The 14,518-nt window shown below is 45.1% G+C and overlaps 1 pseudogene; it reads left to right on the forward strand.

The window, feature by feature from the left end:
* The first annotated feature begins 5,003 nt into the window (after positions 1–5,003).
* Positions 5,004–12,550, forward strand: LOC129463031 (uncharacterized; annotated as a pseudogene).
* The last annotated feature ends 1,968 nt before the right edge of the window (positions 12,551–14,518 follow it).

Consider the following 14,518-nt stretch of genomic DNA (forward strand, 5'->3'; position numbering starts at 1 on the left):
GGAACTACTGAAGCCCCCTCTCTTACTTACTTGAAAATTTATTTAACTATCTCTGTTTAACACTTTGCTTAAGAAACAGGGCACTTCTCTCTAGAGAACAGGGAGGTGATTTGAAGTCTTTTTGAATGTGAAAGGAATCCAGTGTGCCAGGGGAAGGCACAGGAGGCGGATGAAGAATGCTTCATTTGAAGAATGTGCTGAGCACTATGTGAGTGTCTGCCTCCAGGGGGTTCAGTCCAGCCAGGGAATAGGACCTGCAGCAGCAGAATCACTCTGCCTGGGAAAGCCAATGGTGTTCTGGCATTTCCTTCACTATGTTGACAAAGGAAGAGGAGTCAAAGCCATCCTCACAGGGTTAACAAGAATTCTGGACAGAAATATTGTTATAATTAAGCATTAATCAGGCTGCACTTTGAAATGCATTCAAATGAAGAATGCAGCCTTGGGGAGTGCTCTTAGGATGGAAGGGCTGGATAATGAGGCTGACTCCACCTCCTCCACTCCCTTCCCCACCAGTTCCTGACCCCTTAATCTGGCCCAAACGGCCAGTTCACAAACATATGAAAATAGTCCATGTAATCTGTTTCCTCTCTGGGGAAAAAAAAAAAACAAAAACTGCACAACAGAAAGCTTTTCACAATCACAAATAACTCTTCTGTGAAATCCTACTAAACGCAGATTTACTTCTGTGTGCTGTGTCCTGCACTGGGAGCCTTTCGGCCCAAATTGCATGCTTGCATGGATTGCCCATCTCACTAACCACACAACCCTGTGGACTCTGTTTGTTGAATGGACTCTGGACTCAGGTGGCCTGAGTTCAAATTCCAGCTCTGCCATTTGCTAGTTGTGTAACCTTGGGCAAATTACCTGTGCCTCGATTTCCTCATATGTAAAAAAGGATAACAGTAATCTACTTATAGGGTTGCTGTGTAGACTAATGGGTTAGTTTATCAATAGCACTTAAAATAGTGCTTGCCGTAAGAGTTAAAGAAAGAAGAGAAGAAATACAAAAAAAGCAGCTCAACAGTCAAGGATAGGTTTATTTCAGAGAATAAACCTGAGAGGGGCTTCTGGCTGATTTTAGTCAGGAGTGCTCTCTCTGACAGACTAAGAATATTTAAGGGTTCAGGGCGAGGGAGCTTATCACAGGCTTGGAATGTTTCTGTGTGGAGGAGAAGCTTATTGTGGGGTTGGAATGTCTCTGGTTGGAGAGGAGATTATCTTGGGGCTGACATTTCTCCGGTCAAAGGGGAGGTTATCTTGGGGCTGGCATGTCTTTGGTTGGGATGGGGTTTATCTTAGGGTTGGAATGTTTCTGGTCAGAGATGTCAGTTGTGGTTTATGGTCATACTGACATTAGCCATTAGGCTGATGCCCTTTGGGTTGGATTTAGGCAGTTTTTGATCAAGGGGAACTTCAAAATGGCAGTGCTTGTCCAAGATGGCAATGCTCCTGCTCTGTCACTGGCAACATCGCATGTGCTATGAAAATGTTAGCTTACCACAAATAATAACATCATGTGTCTATAATGGGGTTGACATTATCTTTGTGTAATATGAGTGGAGATTTTCTTATTAATCCATGGGAAACTACTTACCAAAGTTTTCATAGAGTAACTGGTTCCCCAACTCCATTTTTTTCTATCATATCTTGTTTATCAGCTGAAAATTCTCTGGTCACAAGAATGTTTAGGACACCTCGGGGTGGAGGAGTCACTATAATTTACAGTTAATTATGTGTCTCAGGTCTCTGGGGGCTGAAGATGGGAACTTGAGTTAATTGTCTGAAGTGGAGTTGACATAGGTGACTTCATTAATTGGGACTTGTCTTAGCCATTTTCTCCTGAAGTGGCCACAGTGGGGCCTTCAATGCTTGCATGTCCTATTGTTTTCCAATGTTCCAGGCAGACTGGGCCCTACTCATGAAATAATGAGAGTAACAGGTACAAGCCTCATGCAGAGAAAGCTCAACACATTCTCTCTCCTTATCCTGCAGAAATAACCAACAGGTCAGAAGAGCCCAGCTCACTCCTTCAGCCCACTCACTAGTGAGGGCAGGTCAGAAGCTTTTTTCCCCATCAAAAGGTACCCACACTGGTTTTCATGATGAATAAATGAACCCGTGTGTGTGTGTGAAAAGCTCTGAAGAGCTACTTTTGTCACAGTCAAACTACATTCCTAATGATGCCTTTTCTCCTTGCTGGTTTCTCTTTTGCAGGGATTAGTCCAAGTTTGGTCTCTAGCAAGGTAGACAGATGGATGTATTAGAGATGACATCCACCAGATCTAGACAGCTTCTCTCCCTGCAGAGTTTCTACTTCAGCAGGAAAAAGACAAACAGCAAAAGTAACAGACACCATCAATACAAGACTGCTAATTGGTATTTGATTATAATTCAGATGTGGTCTGTGATGAGTAAACACTTTCATTTAGATTATAATGGTTGCATATGGGGGAATAGCTGAAGAACGACAAAAAGGGTCTGGGATAAAAGCAAATTAGAAAATAAGAAAAAGTATTTTATTATTCCTTCATCTTTTCATCATTTCTGTCAAAAGACAAAATTCAAAATGACAACAAATTTAGTTAAATGATCGAATTTGCTTTTGTTTACAATTCATGAATTGGGGTGACATCTCCTCCAATAATTTAGAAAATTCCTACGATAAGCTGAGCCGAGGAGGTTGGTTTTATAGGCAGAAAGGGCTGAGAAAATCAGAAACTGGGAACAAAAAGTGGATTGGTTAGCATCAAGTTACTTTAGGTTCCTTTCCTCAGGGTTAAAGAAGAGGGGACTTCCTTATCATGAGGAATAACACTGGCTTGTTTGGGGATTTGCTTATTATCTCTCTCTTTCTCCTGATTCCTTGCAAGGTAAGATAAACAATTTAGTTTCGGTTTGCTGATGTGAGACTTTAGCACAAGGGTTTCCATTTTGGCTTGGCCTACAGGGGCCTAGTGCAGGAGCTCAGTCTCAATCAATGGCCTCCTATAAATTTTATTTAACATTTTTAAAATAAAAACATTCAGATAAAATTCATCTACCACAAAATTCACCATTGTAACCATTTTAAAGTATACAATTCCATTGTTTTCAGTATATTCACAATATTGGGCAACCATCGCCACTATCTAATTCCAGACTATTTTCATTACCCCAGAAAGAAACCTCATACCTTCCAGTTCCCTCCTCCCCCATCCCCTGGCAACCACTAATATATTTTCTGTCTCTACACATTTGTTTATCCTGGAAATTTCACAAAAATGGGAGCATATAACATGTGACCTCTCCTTTCATCATCCCTTGAGCATCCACCATGGGCCAGGTACTATGTGACTAACTGCCCTCAAGAGGTTCAGTCCAGCCAGGGAAAAGGACCTGCAGCAGCAGAATTATCCTGCCTGGGACAGCCAATGGTGTTCTGGCATTTCCTTTGCTATGTTGACAGAGGAAAAGGAGTTGAAGCCATCCTCACAGGGTTAACAGAATTCTGGACAGAAATATTGTTATAACTAAGCATTAATTAGGCTGCACTTTGACCCACTTCCTTGTTGCTATAAGTCTCCTAGCACAAGATACCTGAACACTTGTGTACCCATTGTTTCTATAAAGAGGATTTCTGACATTTGAATCATAAGGCTTTTTTTTAAGGATCACTTAAGATGTTTTTCAGATCCCAAATTCCAGCAAAATAGCTGATGCCAGCCAGTTTGAAGACTCCCACAAAGAAATGGAATTAGCATGAGAATACAGTTTCTTCAGTTCCCAGTCCTATGACTTCGCCCTGCACTATTTGACCAATCAATGGCCTCTACACTTTGGCCCACTCCAAAACCCTTAAAAACCTTAGCCCCAAACTCCTCAGGGAGATGGATTTGAGGTTCCCTCTCATCTCTTTTCTGGGAAACTCTATGATTAAATCTCTTGTCTCTGCTGCAGCCCAGTATCTTGGTGTATTGATTTGCTGCACACATCAGACAATGGACCTATTACAGTTTTCCAGTAAAAAGAGGGAAGGGGATTCTAGGAAAAGAGAATAGCAGAGATGTTGTGTTGTTTGGGGAAGGCCAAGAAGGTCCTTGGGGCTAAAGCATCAGATGTACAGGGAAGGTAGGAAGATTCTGGGGAAAAAAGGAGACAAGGCAACAGGTAAGTTAGGTCAGAAAAAGCAGAGCCTTGAGGGCTCCTTAAATGAGACTGGGATTGCTCCTCTAGGCTCTGGGGAGCCAGGCAAAGGTCAGTGTGTGTTTTAGGAAGGAAATCAGCCATGGAGGGTGGGTTGCCGAGGGAAGACTGTCAAGTGGAGGAACAGGAGGATGCAATAGTCCAGGTTTGGAAAGGCTAGGCCTCCCACTCTTGCAGAGGCAGTGGGCTCAGGAAGCAGAAAACATCCATTTGAGAGGAATTTCTAAGGCTGAATAAACAGTGTCAGGCCTCTGAGCCCAAGCTAAGCCATCATATCCCCTGTGACCTGCACGTATACATCCAGATGGCCTGAAGCAACTGAAGATCCAAAGAAGTGAAAATAGCCGGTTCCTGCCTTAACTGATGACATTCCACCATTGTGATTTGTTCTTGCCCCACCCTAACTGATCAATTGACTTTTTGACAATACACTCTCCCCACCCTTGAGAAGGTACTTTGTCATATCCTCCCCCACCCTTGCAATAATGTACTTTGTGATATTCCCCCAACCTTAAGAAGGTATTTTGTAATATCCTCCCCCACCCTTGTGATAATGTACTTTGTGATATTCCCCCATCCTTAAGAAGGTACTTTGTAATATTCTCCCCACTCTTAAGAATGTACTTTGTAAGATCCACCCCCTGCCTGAAAAACATTGCTCCTAATTCCACCGCCCATCCCAAACCTACAAGAACTAATGATAATCTCACCACCTTTTGCTGACTCTCTTTTCGGACTCAGCCCACCTGCACCCAGGTGATTAAAAAGCTTTATTGCTCACACAAAGCCTGTTTGGTGGTCTCTTCACACAGACGCACATGACATTTGGTGCCAAAGACCCGGGACAGGAGGACTCCTTCAGGAGACCAGTCCCCTGTCCTCGCCCTCACTCTGTGAGGAGATCCACCTATGACCTCGAGTCCTCAGACCAGCCAGCCCAAGGAACATCTCACCAATTTCAAATCAGGTAAGCAGTCTTTTCATTCACTTCTCCAACCTCTCTCACCATCCCTCCACCCTTCAATCTCTTTCTTCCTTAATTTCGGTTCCTTTCTTTTTCTGGTAGAGACAGAGGAGACACGCTTTATCCGTGTTTAATTACTGGGGGGACGCCTGCCTGATTATTCACCCACATTTCAGAGGTGTCTGATCACTGTGGGGATGTCTGCCTTGATCCTTCACCTTGGTGGCAAGTACCACCTCCTTGGGGTAGCAAGCACCACCTCCACTCGGTGGCAAGTACCACCCCCCCCCACCCCCGTGTCTCCACCCTCTCTTTTCTCTGGGCTTGCCTCCCTCACTATGGGCAATCTTCCACCCTACATTCCTCCTTCTTCTCCCTTAGCCTGTGTTCTCAAGAACTTAAAACCTCTTCAACTCTCACCTGACCTAAAACCTAAGCATCTTATTTTCTTCTGCAATACTGCTTGGCCCCAGCACAAACTTGATAATGGCTCTAAATGTCCAGAAAATGGCATTTTCAATTTCTCCATCCTACAAGACCTAGATAATTTTTGTCAAAAAATGGACAACTGGTCTGAGGTGCCTTATGTCCAGGCATTTTTCTCACTTCATTCCCTCCCTAGTCTCTGTTCCCAATGCAACTCGTCCCAAATCCTCCTTCTTTCCCTCCCACCTGTCCCTTCAGTACCAACCCCAAGCATCGCTGAGTCTTCTGAATCTTCCTTTTCTACCAACCCATCTGACCTCTCCCCTTCTCCCCAGACTGCTCCTCCTCAGGTTGCTCCCTGCCAGGCTGAATCAGGCTCCAACTCTTCTTCAGCCTTTGCTCCCCCACCCTACAACCCTTCTATCACCTCTCCTCCTCACACACGGTCTGGCTTATAGTTTCGTTCCATGACTAGCTCTCCCCCATCTGCCCAAAAATTTCCTCTTAGAGAGGTGGCTGGAGCTGAAGGCATAGTCAGGGTACATGTGCCTTTTTCTCTATCAGACCTTTCTGAAATCAGCCAGCATTTAGGCTCTTTCTCATGAGACCCCACTAAAGATATACAGGAATTCCAATATCTAACTCTGTCCTACAATTTAACCTGGAGTGACTTAAATGTCATCCTAACTTCTACTCTCTCCCCAGATGAACAGGAAAGAGTTTTTTCTCTAGCCCAGTCTCACACTGACAACCACCGGCTTCATGAGCCAGGCCTCCAGGAAGGCATTAGAGCAGTTCCCCGAGAGGATCCCCAATGGAACTATCAGGCAGATTCCCCAGGTATATAGCTAGGCGAGACTACATGACTTCTTGCCTAGTTGAAGGGCTTAAAAAGGCAGCATACAAATCTTTTAATTATGACAAACTTAAAGAAACTACCCAAAGAAAGGATGAAAACCCAGCCCAGTTCATGGCTTGTTTAGCAGCAACCCTGAGATGCTTTACAGCCTTGGACCCAGCAGGGCCAGAAGGCTATCTTATTCTCAATATGCATTTTATCACTCAATCCGCTCCTAACATTAGAAAGAAACTCCAAAAGCTGGGCTCCGGCCCTCAAACCCCACAACAGGACTTAATTAACCTTGCCTTCAAGGTGTACAATAATAGAGAAGAGGCAGCCAAGCAGCAACGTATTTCTGAATTGCGATTACTTGCCTCCACTGTGAGAGAAACCCCAGCCACATCTCCACCACACAAGAACTTCAAAACGCCTAAACTGCAGTGGCCAGGCATTCCTCCAGGGCCTCCTCCCCCAGGATCTTGCTTCAAGTGCCAGAAATCTGGTCACTGGTCCAAAGAATGCCCATAGCCTGGGATTCCTCCTAAACCATGTCCCATCTGTGCAGGACCCCGCTGGAAACTGGACTGTCCAACTTACCTGGCAGCCACTCCCAGAGCCCCTACAGCTCTGGCCCAAGGCTCTCTGACTGACTCCTTCCTAGATCTGCTCAGCTTAGCGGCTGAAGACTGACGCTGCCTGATTGCCTCAAAGGCCACCTGGACCATCACAGACGCCGAGCTTCAGGTAACTCTCACAGTGGAGGGTAAGTCTGTCCCCTTTTTAATTGATACAGGGTCTACCCACTCCACATTACCTTCTTTTCAAGGGCCTGTTTCCCTTGCCCCCATAACTGTTGTGGGTATTGATGGCCAGGCTTCTAAACCTCTTAAAACTCCCAAACTTTGGTGCCAAATTGGACAACATTATTTTATGTACTCCTTTTTAGTTATCCCCACCTGCCCAGTTCCCTTATTAGGTCGAGATGTTTTAACAAAATTATCTGCTACCCTGACTATCCCTGGACTACAGCCACATCTCATTGCTGCCCTGCTCCCCAACCCAAAGCTTCCTTTGCGTCTTTCTCTTGTATCCCCCCAACTTAACCCACAAGTATGGGACACCTCTACTCCCTCCCTGGCAACCAATCACACGCCCATTATTATCCCATTAAAACCTAATCACCCTTACCCTGCTTTAATGCCAGTATCTCATCCCACAACAGGCTTTAAGGGGATTGAAGCCTGTTATCACTTGCCTGCTACAGCATGGGCTTCTAAAGCCTATAAACTCTCCTTACAATTCCCCCATTTTACCTGTCCAAAACCCGGACAAGTCTTACGGGTTAGTTAAGGATCTGTGCCTTATCAACCAAATTGTTTTGCCTATCCACCTAGTGTTGCCCAACCTGTACACTATTTTATCCTCAATACCTTCCTCCACAATTCACTGTTCCGTTCTTGATCTTAAAGACGCTTTTTTCACTATTCCCCTGCAACCCTCATCCCAGCCTCTCTTTGCTTTTACCTGGACTGACCCTGACACCCATCAGTCCCAGCAGCTTACCTGGGCTGTACTGCCACAAGGCTTCAGGGACAGCCCTCATTACTTTAGCCAAGCTCTTTCTCATGATTTACTTTCTTTCCATGCCTCCACTTCTCACCTTATTCAATATATTGATGACCTTCTACTTTGTAGCCCCTCCTTTGAATCTTCTCAACAAGACACCCTCCTGCTCCTTTAACATTTATTCTCCAAGGGATATCAGGTATCCCCCTCCAAAGCTCAAATTTCTTCTCCATCCATTACCTACTTCGGGATAATTCTTCATGAAAACACACATGCTCTCCCTGCCGGTCATGTCTGGCTGATCTCTCAAACCCCAACCCCTTCTACAAAACAACAACTCCTTTCCTTCCTGGGCATGGTTGGATATTTTCACCTTTGGATACCTGGTTTTGCCATCCTAACAAAACCATTATATAAACTCACAAAGGGAAACCTAGCTGACCCCATAGATCCTAAATCCTTTTCCCACTCCTCTTTCTGTTCCTTGAAGACAGCTTTAGATACTGCCCCCACACTAGCTCTCCCTGGCTCATCCCAACCCTTTTCATTACACACAGCCGAAGTGCAGGGCTGTGCAGTCAGGATTCTTACACAAGGACTGGGACCATGCCCTGTAGCCTTTCAACCAAACAACTTGACCTTACTGTTTTAGGCTGGCCATCATGTCTCCATGCAGTGGCTGCCGCCACCCTAATACTTTTAGAAGCCCTTAAAATCACAAAGTATGCTCAACTCACTCTCTACAGTTCTCATAACTTCCAAAATCTATTTTCTTCCTCAAACCCGACACGTATAGTTTCTGCTCCCTGGCTCCTTCAGCTATACTCACTCTTTGTTGAGTCTCCCACAGTTAGCATTGTTCCTGGCCTGGACTTCAATCCGGCCTCCCACATTATTCCAGATACCACATCTGACCCCCAAGACTGTATCTCTCTGATCCACCTGACAGTCACTCCATTTCCCCATATTTCCTTCTTTCTTTTTCCTCACCTTGATCACACTTGGTTTATTGATGGCAGTTCCACCAGGCCTAATCGCCACTAACCAGCAAAGGCAGGCTATGCTATGGTATCTTCCACATCTATCATTGAGTCTGCCACTCTGCCCCCCTTCACTATCTCTCAGCAAGCTGAACTCATTGCCTTAACTCGGGCCCTCACTCTTGCAAAGGGACTATGCACCAATATTTTACTGACTCTAAATATGCCTTTCATATCCTGCACCACCATGCTGTTATATGGGCTGAAAGAGGTTTCCTCACTATGCAAGGGTCCTCCATCATTAACGCCTCTTTAATAAAAACTCTTCTCAAGGCCACTTTACTTCCAAAGGAAGCTGGAGTCATTCACTGCAAGGGCCATCAAAAGGCATCAGATCCCATTGCTCAGGGCAACGCTTATGCTGATAAGGTAGCTAAAGAAGCAGCGAGCATTACAACTTCTGTCCCTCACGGCCAGTTTTTCTCCTTCTCATTGGTAACTCCCACCTACTCTCCCACTAAAACCTCCATCTATCCATGTCTTCTCACACAAGGCAAATGTTTCTCAGACCAAGGAAAATATCTCCTTCCAGCCTCACAGGCCCATTCTATTCTGTCATCATTTCATAACCTCTTCCATGTAGGTTACAAGCCGCTAGCCCACCTCTTAGAACCTCTCATTTCCTTTCTTTCATGGACATCTACCCTCAAGGAAATCACTTCTCAGTGTTCCATCTGCTACTCTACTACTCCTCAGGGATTGTTCAGGCTCCTCTACCCCCCCACCCCACCCAATTCCCTACACATCAAGCTTGGGGATTTGCCCCTGCCCAGGACTGGCAAATTGACTTTACTCACATGCCTCGAGTCAGGAAACTAAAATACCTCTTGGTCTGGGTAGACATATTCACTGGATGGGTAGAGGCCTTTCCCACAGGGTCTGAGAAGGCCACCACAGTCATTTCTTCCCTTCTGTCAGACATAATTCCTTGGTTTGGCCTTCCCACCTCTATACAGTCCAATAACAGACCTGCCTTTATTAGTCAAATCACCCAAGCAGTTTCTCAGGCTCTTGGTATTCAGTGGAACCTTCATACCCCTTACCATCCTCAATCTTCAGGAAAGGTAGAACAGACTAATGGTCTTTTAAAGACACACCTCACCAAGCTCAGCCTCCAACTTAAAAAGGACTAGACGGTACTTTTACCTCTTGCCCTTCTCAGAATTACAGCCTGTCCTCGAGATGCTACAGGATATAGTCCATTTGAACTTTTATATGGACGCACTTTCTTGCTTGGCCCCAACTTCATCCCAGACACCAGCCCTCTATGTGACTATCTTCTAGTCCTCCATCAGGCTAGACAGGAAAATCACCAGGCTGCTAATCTTCTCTTGCCTACTCCAGATTCCCAGCCATATGAAGACACCCTAGCTGGATGAACAGTTCTTGTTAAGAATCTGACCCCTCAAATTCTACAACCTCTATGGACCGGACCCTACTTAGTCATCTATATTACCCCAACTGCTGTCCTCCTGCAGGACCCTCCCCATTGGGTTCACCATTCCAGAATAAAGCTGTGCCCATCAGACAGCCAGCCTGATCTCTCTTGTTCCTCCTGGAAATTGCGAGTACTCTCCCCTACTTCCCTTAAACTCACTCGCATTTCTGAAGAGCAGTAATAACCCTTATGAGCCTAATACATCCCTTCATTCTATCAGGTCTATTCATCCTTACCCTACTTTTTGCAACAGGGCTTTACACAGTCACCCCCACTACTTGGACTGCACCCCAAAAACTTGTCATCCCTACTATCTGTCTAGTCAAACTCCTATTCACCATTCTCAACTACTTGTAAATGCCACACTTTTCCTCCAAACCATCATAACTGATATTTCCTGGTTTTACCTCAAACCGCCACCCCTAAGTCTCTCTTGAAGTGGATAGAAGATCTTCAGTGGCAAGGTACACTCCAGTTCTTCTATCCTGATGATGAAGTCCTTTTTTTTTTTTACTTTTCTACTCACTCTTATCCTTGCCCCCATTCTCCAGTCACTCTCTACCTCTCCCTAGTTACCTCCAGCACACTATCAATCTCACCCACTCTCTCCTCACTGCCTCCAATCCTTCTCTAGCAAAGAATTGTTGGCTATGCATTTCCCTTTCTTCCTACTCTTACACAGCCGTCCCTGCTCTACAGGCCAACTGGGCTACCTCTCCTGTCTCCCTGCACCCCCGAACCTCCTTTAATAGCCCTCATCTTTACCCACCTGAGGAACTTCTTTACTTTCTAGACAGATTTGGTGAGAACTCCCCAGACATTTTGCACCAAAAAGCTGCCACACTTCTCCACATCTACTTACGGCACCTTTCTTCTTATGTCAATTCCACACCCCGCCCCCCACCATATTTGGACCTCTAACCACACAAACATCTATCCATGTTGCCGCTCCTTTATGCATCTCCTGACAACAGCCTACTGGAATCCCTTTAGGCAACCTTCCACCGTCCAAACGTTCCTTTACTCTTTATCTCCAGAACCTAGCCACACACATTATCAAACAGATGGGAGCATTCCAACTTCACATTACTGATAAGCCCTCTATCATTATTGACAAACTAAAAAACATTGGCAGTCACTATTGTTAAGGAAGAAACCAACCCTGCATCTCACTCTATCCTTGGCTACCCTCCCCCTGCTTGTCTGAATCTCCTCCTAGGCCCTCCCCTTGCTTGCTTATACCCAGCCCCATGAATAGCAGTGAAAGGTTACTCATAGACACTATGCACTTTCTCATGTACCACAAAAACCAAACGTCTCCCTCTATGCAGTTGCACCAGCAATCCCCATTATAACCTCTTATGGCTGCTGCCCTTGCTGGATCTCTAGGATTTTGGGTGCAGGACTCCTCTTTCAGTACACCCTCTCACTTTTTCACTTTACATTTCCAGTTCTGCCTGATACAAGGTCTCTTCTTTTTATGTAGCTCTTCCACCTACATGTGCGTACCTGCCAAATGGATGGGCACATGTACTCTAGTCTTCCTTACCCCCAAAATCCAGTTTGCAGATGGGAATGAACAACTGCTTGTCCCTCTCATGACACCAACACGACAAAAAAGAGTCATCCCACTAATCCCTATACTTGTAGGTCTAGGACTTTCTGCCTCTACTATTGCACTTGGAACTGGAAGAGCAGGCATATCAACCTCTGTCACAACATTCTGCAGCCTCTCTAATGACTTTTCTGCTAGCATTACAGGTATATCACAAACTTTATCTGTCCTCCAAGCCCAAGTTGACTCTTCAGCTGCAGTTGTCCTCCAGAACCACCGAGGCCTCGATTTACTCACTGCTGAAAAAGGAGAACTGTATATTTTTAAATGAAGAGTGTTGTTTTTACCTAAATCAATCTGGCCTGGTATATGACAACATAAAAAAACTCAAGGATAGAGCCCCAAAACTCGCCAACTAAGCAAATAATTATGCTGAACCCCCTTGGACAGTCTCTAATTGGATGTCCTGGGTACTCCCAATTCTTAGCCCCTTAATACCTATTTTTCTTCTTCTTTTATTTGGACCTTGTGTGTTCCGTTTAGTTTCTCAATTCCTACAAAACCACATCCAGGCCATCACCAATCATTCTATACAACAAATACTCCTTCTAACAACCCTACAATATCACCCCTTATCCCAAAATCTTTCTTCAGTTTAATCTCTCCCACTCTGTGTTCCCACGCCACCCCTAATCCCACTCGAAGCAGCCCTGAGAAACATTGCCCATTATATCTCCATAGCACCTCCCAAAATTTTCACTGCCCCAACACTTACCACTATTTTGTTTTGTTTTTCTTATTAATATAAGAAGACAGGAATGTCAGGCCTCTGAGCCCAAGCTAAGCCATCATATACCCTGTGACCTGCACGTATACATCCAGATGGCCTGAAGCAACTGAAGATCCACAAAAGAAGTGAAAATAGCCAGTTCCTGCCTTAACTGATGACATTCCACCATTGTGATTTGTTCCTGCCCCACCCTAACTGATCAATTGACTTTTTGACAATACACCCTCCCCACCCTTGAGAAGGTGCTTTGTAATATCCTCCCTGGCCCTTGCGATTATGTGCTTTGTGATATTTCCCCACCCTTAAGAAGGTACTTTGTAATATTCTCCTGACTCTTCAGAATGTACTTTGTAAGATCCACCCCCTGCCCGCAAAACATTGCTCCCAACTCCACCACCTATCCCAAACCTATAAGAACTAATGACAATCCCACCACCTTTTGCTGACTCTCTTTTTGGACTCAGCCTGCCTGCACCCAGGTGATTAAAAAGCTTTATTGCTCACACAAAGCCTGTTTAGTGGTCTCTTCACATAGATGCATGTGACAAACAGCAGTTGGGTATCCCTAGATGGGGCAAGTGCTCTGAACAGAGAGGGAGTCAAGGCTCCCTCTGAAGAGACAGGGAGTCAAGGCTCTGAACAGCCTTCTCCTGATGCACAATGAGACCCTGGGTGAGGCAGAAGTAGCTGGTGAGTCCATCACCCTCTGCTTAGAACACCATGGCTTCCCCTTTTTCTTAGGAATTCTTATGGGGCTGTCAGAGGTGTTGGAACCACAGCAACTCCATCTTGAATAGGGGCTGCGTAAAATGAGGCTGAATCCTAGTGGGCTACATTCCCAGACAGTTAGGCATTCTAAGTCACAAGCTGAGGTAGGAGATTGGCACAAGATACAGGTCATAAAGACCTTACTGGTAAAACAGCTTGCAGTAAAGAAGCTGGCTAAAACCCACCAAAACCAAGATGGCGACAACAGTGACCTCTGGTCATCCTCACTGATACATTCCCACCAACACCCTGACAGTTTACAAATGCCATGGCAACATCAGGAAGTTATCTATATGGTCTAAAAGGGAAGGCATGAGTAATTCACCCCTTGTTTAGCATACAATCAAGAAATAACCATAAAAATGAGCAACCAGCAGCCCCCAGGGCTGCTGTGTCTATGGAGTAGCCATTCTTTATTCCTTTACTTTCTTAATAAACTTACTTTCACTTTAGTCTATGAACTTGCCTTGAATTCTTTCTTGCACGAGATCCAAGAACCCTCTCTTGGGGTCTGGACTGGGACCCCTTTCCAGTAACAGGGCTTCCAAAGCCCTGTAAGATCAGGCCTCTGCCCAACCCCAAATGCCCTCACAGTGGTCTTCCACAGTTCTCTCCTCCTGCCAACAGCCTTGGCATGCCATTCCAAGCTGCACAGCTGCCCTCTGTCATTCACTCACCCTCTTCCTGGTCAATGCCTACCTGTCTCAGCCCTGTCTAAGTCAAATATCCCTATATGCGGCTCCTGAAACAACAGAGTCTTTCTTCATAGCCATTGTCACCATGGTCATTTTTCATTGACTTGGGTAACTTTTGATCCTGAAGCTGAATGAAGGCAGAAACCAAGTCAATTTTGGCTCTTGTATCCAGCATCTAGCCACATATCTAGTATTTAGTTGGTGTTCCATAATACTTGATGGAGAAAGAAATGAGCAAACCAAACTGGGA

This window comes from Symphalangus syndactylus, chromosome 14 (genome assembly GCF_028878055.3).
Source record: "Symphalangus syndactylus isolate Jambi chromosome 14, NHGRI_mSymSyn1-v2.1_pri, whole genome shotgun sequence".
NCBI lineage: Eukaryota > Metazoa > Chordata > Mammalia > Primates > Hylobatidae > Symphalangus > Symphalangus syndactylus.